The sequence below is a fragment of the Parasteatoda tepidariorum genome, chromosome 5 (genome assembly GCF_982258835.1).
Source record: "Parasteatoda tepidariorum strain Cologne lab strain chromosome 5, Ptep-v5.0, whole genome shotgun sequence".
In the NCBI taxonomy this organism is placed as follows: domain Eukaryota; kingdom Metazoa; phylum Arthropoda; class Arachnida; order Araneae; family Theridiidae; genus Parasteatoda; species Parasteatoda tepidariorum.
Genome location: NC_141759.1, coordinates 21897435 through 21904417, shown reverse-complemented (window position 1 = coordinate 21904417; position 6983 = coordinate 21897435).

Here is a 6983-nt window from a genome sequence, read left to right as displayed (position 1 = left end):
TGCCATGTATTGATCTTTTCAATTAATATCTTTATTTCCTTTTGGCTAATGTATAATACTGTTGTATTAGGCATGAGTTGATTGGTTAGCTTTGCAAACAACACTGGATAGCACATAAATTTTTTTGTATAACAACACAATGATATAAATAACTTTGCTTTTTGCTTCGCTTTCAAGATTTTGTACTACACACCTATCCCATAGAAGGAACTTCTGCATGTGATATCGTAAAATATTTCCAAATTAATTTCTTTTTTTATATTTTGATTGACAAAATATGAAATAATTCAACCATATATTTATTTTTAAATTCTTAACTTGACTTATTACTATAGAAGGTTTCTGTTAGCTCATCTTCTGAAGTAGAATCGTTTTTAAACAGTCTTAACATAAAAGTGTAGACATTGTTTCACCTTTGTCTTTGCCTTAGGAAAATATTGTAAAGGACTCTATTTTAAACTCTTTAGGAGAGTATCGTCTAAGACAACAGCTGCTGTGAATAACGGAACTGCGGCTGGATAGCATAATGCTGATTGAAATTCGTTTTGATATTCAAAAGAATATGCCATTGCAAAGTCAACTTGAATTTCTCTGGTTTTAATGCTAGATATGTTTGTTTGGAAAGTATCACCTCGGATTCTTTTAACTCTTAAGTATTATTGAAAGTTAGTCCAATTTTCAAGAGTTATTTCAAAACATTCTTCTTGCACATTTGACATTATATATTTTTTATTGTGAGCTATTGTCATCTTTTTCTCATCGTTACCAAACTACAATAAATGATGGTTAGAAACCTATAACAAGCAATGAGAAATTTTTGTAAGTATCAGAAGCACCCTTCCAACAATTAGATCCAAAATTTCTTTTACTTTATATACATAAATACTTCTACCATCACCATGTATTGTCATAAACTTAATTTTAGCCTTTCAGTTAAAGAATAAAAATTTCATGATATTTGTTTTGATTCTAAGTTTTACAGTAGCAATAAAGTTTTTAGTCATAAAGCACTAAATATGGAAAATTAAACAATGTTTAGGATGCAACTGACAAAAATCAGTATAAGCCTCTCTTAGAAACATTGTTAGATAGTTCTATCGTTTTATTGCCCGTTTTTCCCCGTAATAATCCAGAGAACCAGCTCTTGTTTCAATACAAGCATAGTATAAACAATCTAACTTTTGAAGAAAATCCATTTATTAATAATTAAGTTCATCTGAAATACTTAGTGATGAACCTTTTACATCATTATCAATCTGTTTTGAAAGTTCAAGTCTAACTTTCATTAATTCCTTATTTTCCTTCCTTTGAAGTGCAGAATCTTATGCTCTTTTCTTTTTTTCTTCATCTTCTTATTCTTTTAAATCCAGATAAGGACACTATTTTGAGCTTATCCATTTTATAATAATCTAGCAAATGCAGTCGAAATATTCTACTTAAACATAAACGTATAACAAATAGAAGTTTGGGAAAACAATTTCCAAAAGTTTCAAAATTATCGTCTTATTATGCTGTTTTTCTTATTAATGCTTATACCGACCTGATTTTACAAAAAACCACAATCTTACAATTCCATATTTGTGGCACTGAAGTTGCGCGGCGGTTATAAAAAATGTCCGAACATGATTTAAATCTTTTATCGAAAATAAATAAATAATTACAGTGTATAAGTACCTCTAACACATATAACAGTAACGCGCGTAACTTTTCGTTACGTGTGTTACCTTGAATAAAATTAATTATAAAATTTTAACTATTGGCAGTTTTAATTCGAGAATTTTTTCCGTTGCATATCTTGCCTTCTTAATTTATAAAACAAAAAATTTTTAAATTTTCTTTTTTACTAAAGATTTTACAGAAAAAAATGCAAAATTATGTTACGTGTGTTACTGGGAAATTAGACTATCTTGATTAATCAACTTTCAAACAAGCAAAAAAATTTAGGCCAAATTAAAAAAATACATTAAACAATGATAAAAGAGTAAAATAGTTATATTTATTACTAAAAACTATTTTATTGCTCTTTAATATTTTAAGAGCTCCATTGGAATATAACATAACAAAGAAGAGAACTCCTGTTAAAATTCATAGTGTTCCACCTTTTGTTAGAATTCACATAAATATTTTTTGTAACTCAAAAAACTATCTTAACTATTAAAATATGTACATCTTCTAGATTCCGAAATTGTGTCATTTTTGATTTTACGATAATTTTGAAAATTTAGTCACTCAGGACCACTTTTCGTGGAATCGCCCTATAAAGCAATTGATATCATCAATGTTTAAGTCTTTTCTGAGTAATCTATTGCTAATCGCCCTTGGGGCGCCAGTCATTGTGCGTAAAAATTTACCTTCGGTTGTAGATAGCTTCTTTTTTAGGTTGTTGCTTATAGTAGTGAGGGGGGGGGGGCAAGCATACTTCAGAATTGGTTGAATCGCTTGTATGTAGATAGTTCTTTTATTTGCTAGATCAAGCTTTGAATTCTTATGCAGGAAGACTTTGAGCTCAAAAAACGTTCCTCTGGGTCTTTTGATTATGTCGTTTAAGTGAGTACTCCAGCTCAAATTATATGAGATCGTGACGCCGTGGTATTTAACGTGTTTCACTGGTTTGATCTCAGTATTAAAGAGATAGATGTGGGGAGTACTTTGTTGTTTTTTCTTACTATTTATGATTAAGAATTGACTTTTGTCGGGGTGTAGTTTTGCGCGCCATTTGCTGCACCATGTTTCAACTACTTGTAGTTTATCTTGTAGCAGGGTAATAGCGCGTTTTGTATTCATTGCCTTAGTTATGATTACCGTATCATCAGCATATAGTGCTACTCAATGCTGTGAGCTCGTTGGGTCATAACATATGTGATGGTTATCTTAGCATCAGCCCCGCTAGGGGCTCTAACTAATTCATCTGAGTGGAAATAAATAATAAATCGCCGAAGCACAACTGAAAGGTAAAAGTTCGATGCTGTGATGGTTGTTTTCCGCCTTATATAGCAACACAGAAAAGAGAAAAAACTGTTATGAAAGACATTTTATTATAGCATTTTTTTCGAGAAAAGTAAAATATCTGTAACTATCAAGAGTTCTTTTATGATTTTAGCTTATATAGTATAAATCTGCTTCTTTTTTAAGAAAAAATAGATATTGTTGAATGGTTAAAAAAAGAATAAGTAAACTCCTCCCGAAAACTAGGTATAACTCAAATGTTATTACCAGCGTTTACTCTTTTCCGTCTCGCTTTCACCCCAGCGTTCAAGCTGAGCGTTCGATGACGTAGGCTGTCTAACTCACAAATTGACCAATCAGAGATTAGCGCTTGTTTCAAGCTAACTAAGGCTCCTATACTATCAGAGCTGACCTATCAAGCAATATAGAAGCAAACAAGTTCGCAAGTTAATGTTATTTTAGTATTCGTTATGTTATTACAGAGATGTCAACTGCTGCGGACACGCCAAAATAATTTAAAAAACGGTAAATAACTACAAAGTAAATTTTGCAAATAGTTGACAATATTCGCTTGCTTTTAAGAATGTAAAGCATGTAATAAGTACTATAAAGTGGTGAATTATATAAGCCTACGCATTGTTTAGAAATAGTGGTGGATTAAAATCAACTAAATCAAACTTATGAGACCAAGAATTACAATTAATAAACTACCACTTGAAAATATTTATTCGCTGTGCTTATGTTAGCTCTTTGCTCCAACAATAAATGATAAGTCGGCCTGTCTAATTCAGGGGCTCTAAAGCTAACGTTTCGCAACGCTGACTTGTCCTAAGAAACTAGGGCTTTACTCTGCTTGAAAAATCTTTTTCAAAAAGAAATTCCTCACATTGTTTCTTTGGAGATAGAGTTACGAAAATACTTAAGAGAAGTGGTGTATTCATCAACTCTTTTTCAAGAAAAGTGTTCTCAATCTCTGAAGTTTTCAGATACAATTATCAATCATGGCACGTCAGCCCAGGATGGACCAACATCTTCTGCACCAGGCCACTGCTACTGGCAGCCAAACTCTTCCAATTTTAATTTTTAAGGATATAACAGTCCTTCTTCACTGCGTCTTTCCACATAAGTTTAGGATCTCTTCTCGTGTTAATTGGTTTAGCTAAAAAAAAATTCAAATTATTATTGTCTTTCTTACTAATTCCAGTTGAAACAATTTATTTTTACCAACCAAACCACATCTGGTTCTTTGAGCTAGTAGAATAGTTCCGAATTTCTTCTTCTGTACTAGAAAACAGTTTCTTGGATTCCTCCAAAGATACTTTGTGAGGAAAGACCAACCAACCTCTTTCTATCATGGGGTATCTCAAGATTGAATTAAATAAGCATGTTTTATACACTAGAGAATTGATGTTTAATAATTGTAGTGATAATTCCCTACCAGAATTTTATCAGGAATAGAATTAGATGAACGGATACCAAAAGTTGCTGTATTTGTGAAAGACCGGGAGAGCTGGATTAATGTCACCGGGTTTTGTGCTTTAGCCACGAGTCCTATAAAGTGCATGTTTGTGTGTGAGAACTCACCTGTGTTGCCATTATCAGTAGAGTGTGCAGGATCCCGTTGTTAGTAAATGTGACTGAGAAGCAACAGCGCGAGGAGAACGATGACGCAGTCTCAAATAGCAAGTCATTTATTTAATGTGATCAGATCTCGCCAGCTGATAAGGAAAGACCATTAGATTTTAAAAATCTTTTTTTATAAATAGATACCTCAAGATTAAATCAAGTAGATGGTAGAAATCATATAAATCTCGGTGAGCTGCCGCGAAGCGGCATTACCCGATTCGTCTGTAGTAGTAATTCGATGATGAGGAGTAGTGAGGTGGAACGGAGATGGAGGGAAGAGGTGGTGCTCAGCACCAAAAATCGAGAGTGTATTTCGTGTGCTAGGGCCACGTCATATCCCTGAGGAAAAAGGCAATTAAATCAAGTTAGCTTGTTTCATATAATATTGAATTTATTTTTAATAATTGTAGTGGTAGTTACGCCACAATTTATCATTATCTTATGTTAAGAGGTACCAAAAATCTTGTCCTACTTTACGGCTACTATCCAGGTCTCTGGAGCTTTAGTCAGAACAGGAGACAGATAAATGTCGTATGCAGCAAGAACTTTGTTCTTCTTTATCAGTGGTTACCAACAGGCGGCCCGCGGGCCACATCCGGCCCCTGAAGTCTTTTTTGTGTCCCGCGAGCTAAAATATATTAGATGTCATTTTTTGCATACAATTTTTGTAAAAAATCTATATGGGATTAAAATACTTTTCTTTCGTTAAAAAAAATACCCTAATTTCCTTGCTTCTGTGAAATTTAACATACCAACGGTGCAAAAAAAATGTTTTTTTTCTGAGGTAAAAATCTACTTTTTATTTTAATTTGTAAATCAATACTTTTGTTTTGTACAACTGGATGAAAATCAGACAGTAATATTTAATGTTCCTTCAAACATAAAAGAGTCCTATATAAAATTTTGATAAATTTGCTGCCCGCCATTTGACTGGTGTTTTTATTTGCGGCCCCCGGCCTCATGTAAGTTGGAAACCCCTGTTCTATATAAATAAAAAGTCAGATCTTAATGGATGTCTTAATCCGTAAAAAGCTTTATGAGCTACATCTATACGCTTCTTTATTTTAACTAAAATATCATTGTTTCTATTTTGATTTCATAGCTCAAGGTTTTTTCCTCGTGTTTTCGCCATTTAATGTTTTGTTCCGGGGCCGAAGTAAGATATTTTGGTCCTGCTATTTCTCGTCCTGCTTTTTTTAGTCCCGTTGAAGTTCCTTCTCTGGCCCTTTCTTTATTATGTATCGAAATTTAAAACAAAATGTTTCTAAACATGCTAAACGTTCCCCTATAATATAATATATAATTGTAATTTTTTTCAAGGTAGGAATAATTTGGAAACTGATTCCAGATTTAACAGCGAGGAGGTATTAAACACAGCATACTTTATTTGTTTATTTGCCAAAATTTACATTCATAATATATTATTACAACAAAATGATTACATGAATAGTGCAAATTTATTTTTGGACTTCATATGTTTGAGAAGAAGGATGTCCCCGACCCTCATCTATAGATACGATATTGATAGAATGCAAAGAAAATTAAATCAATTTTATTCTTTCCACACTTAACACTTTTTCTTGATTTTCTGCGACTAGAAACAATGAATAATTAATTTAATAAATTTTTAAAAAAATCTATATATTTAGGAGCATTGAAACATAACCACTGTAATAATAAACAAGAAATAGAATCAAATACCTACATCAAAATAAACAAATCAAATAAGTAACGTGATTAAATCAGAAAGAGACCGAAATGGCAACTCGACCGAAGTAGCAGTGGAATGAATGAGTGAAAAAAAAAACAAGAAAACCTACCATCTATATAGCGGCACAAAAAGTTTCCTGTCTACATTAGGGAATCCAAACCTTCAAAGCAAATTAAGAAGTAGAATCAAAACAAAAATTTGCTATAGGACACCTCTTCATTGGACAAGAAGCCACGTTGTCACAGCCGGCTAAGGCAGGGCAAATGCTTTGGCCAAAATGGGAACTTCACTCTCAAACATCAACAACTGCAATAAGCCCGTTCAGGATAAATTTAAATTCTTTCCAGGTGGAAAAAAGTCATTAAATACCTGATGAAACAGGTGGAGTAAAACAAAGATAGGCAAGCTCTTATTAGGCTATTTTATCCTAATGTAAACCTTAATCCTCTAGCAGCGAAATTCTATCTCAACCATATAATCACCACGATATAATCAATAGGGATCAACACAAATTATTCAGTAAGAACGAATACTGCCCCAAAACTAGCACACCGGAGACGTTAGAGCATGCCTTGCTGATCTGCCTAAAAATCAACTATAAATAAGGAAGAAGTACAACCAAAAATTATGAACATGGACTTGATTTATAAATTTAAGACACCATAGATGTTGGAACATGCAGTTTAAACATTTCTTGCTG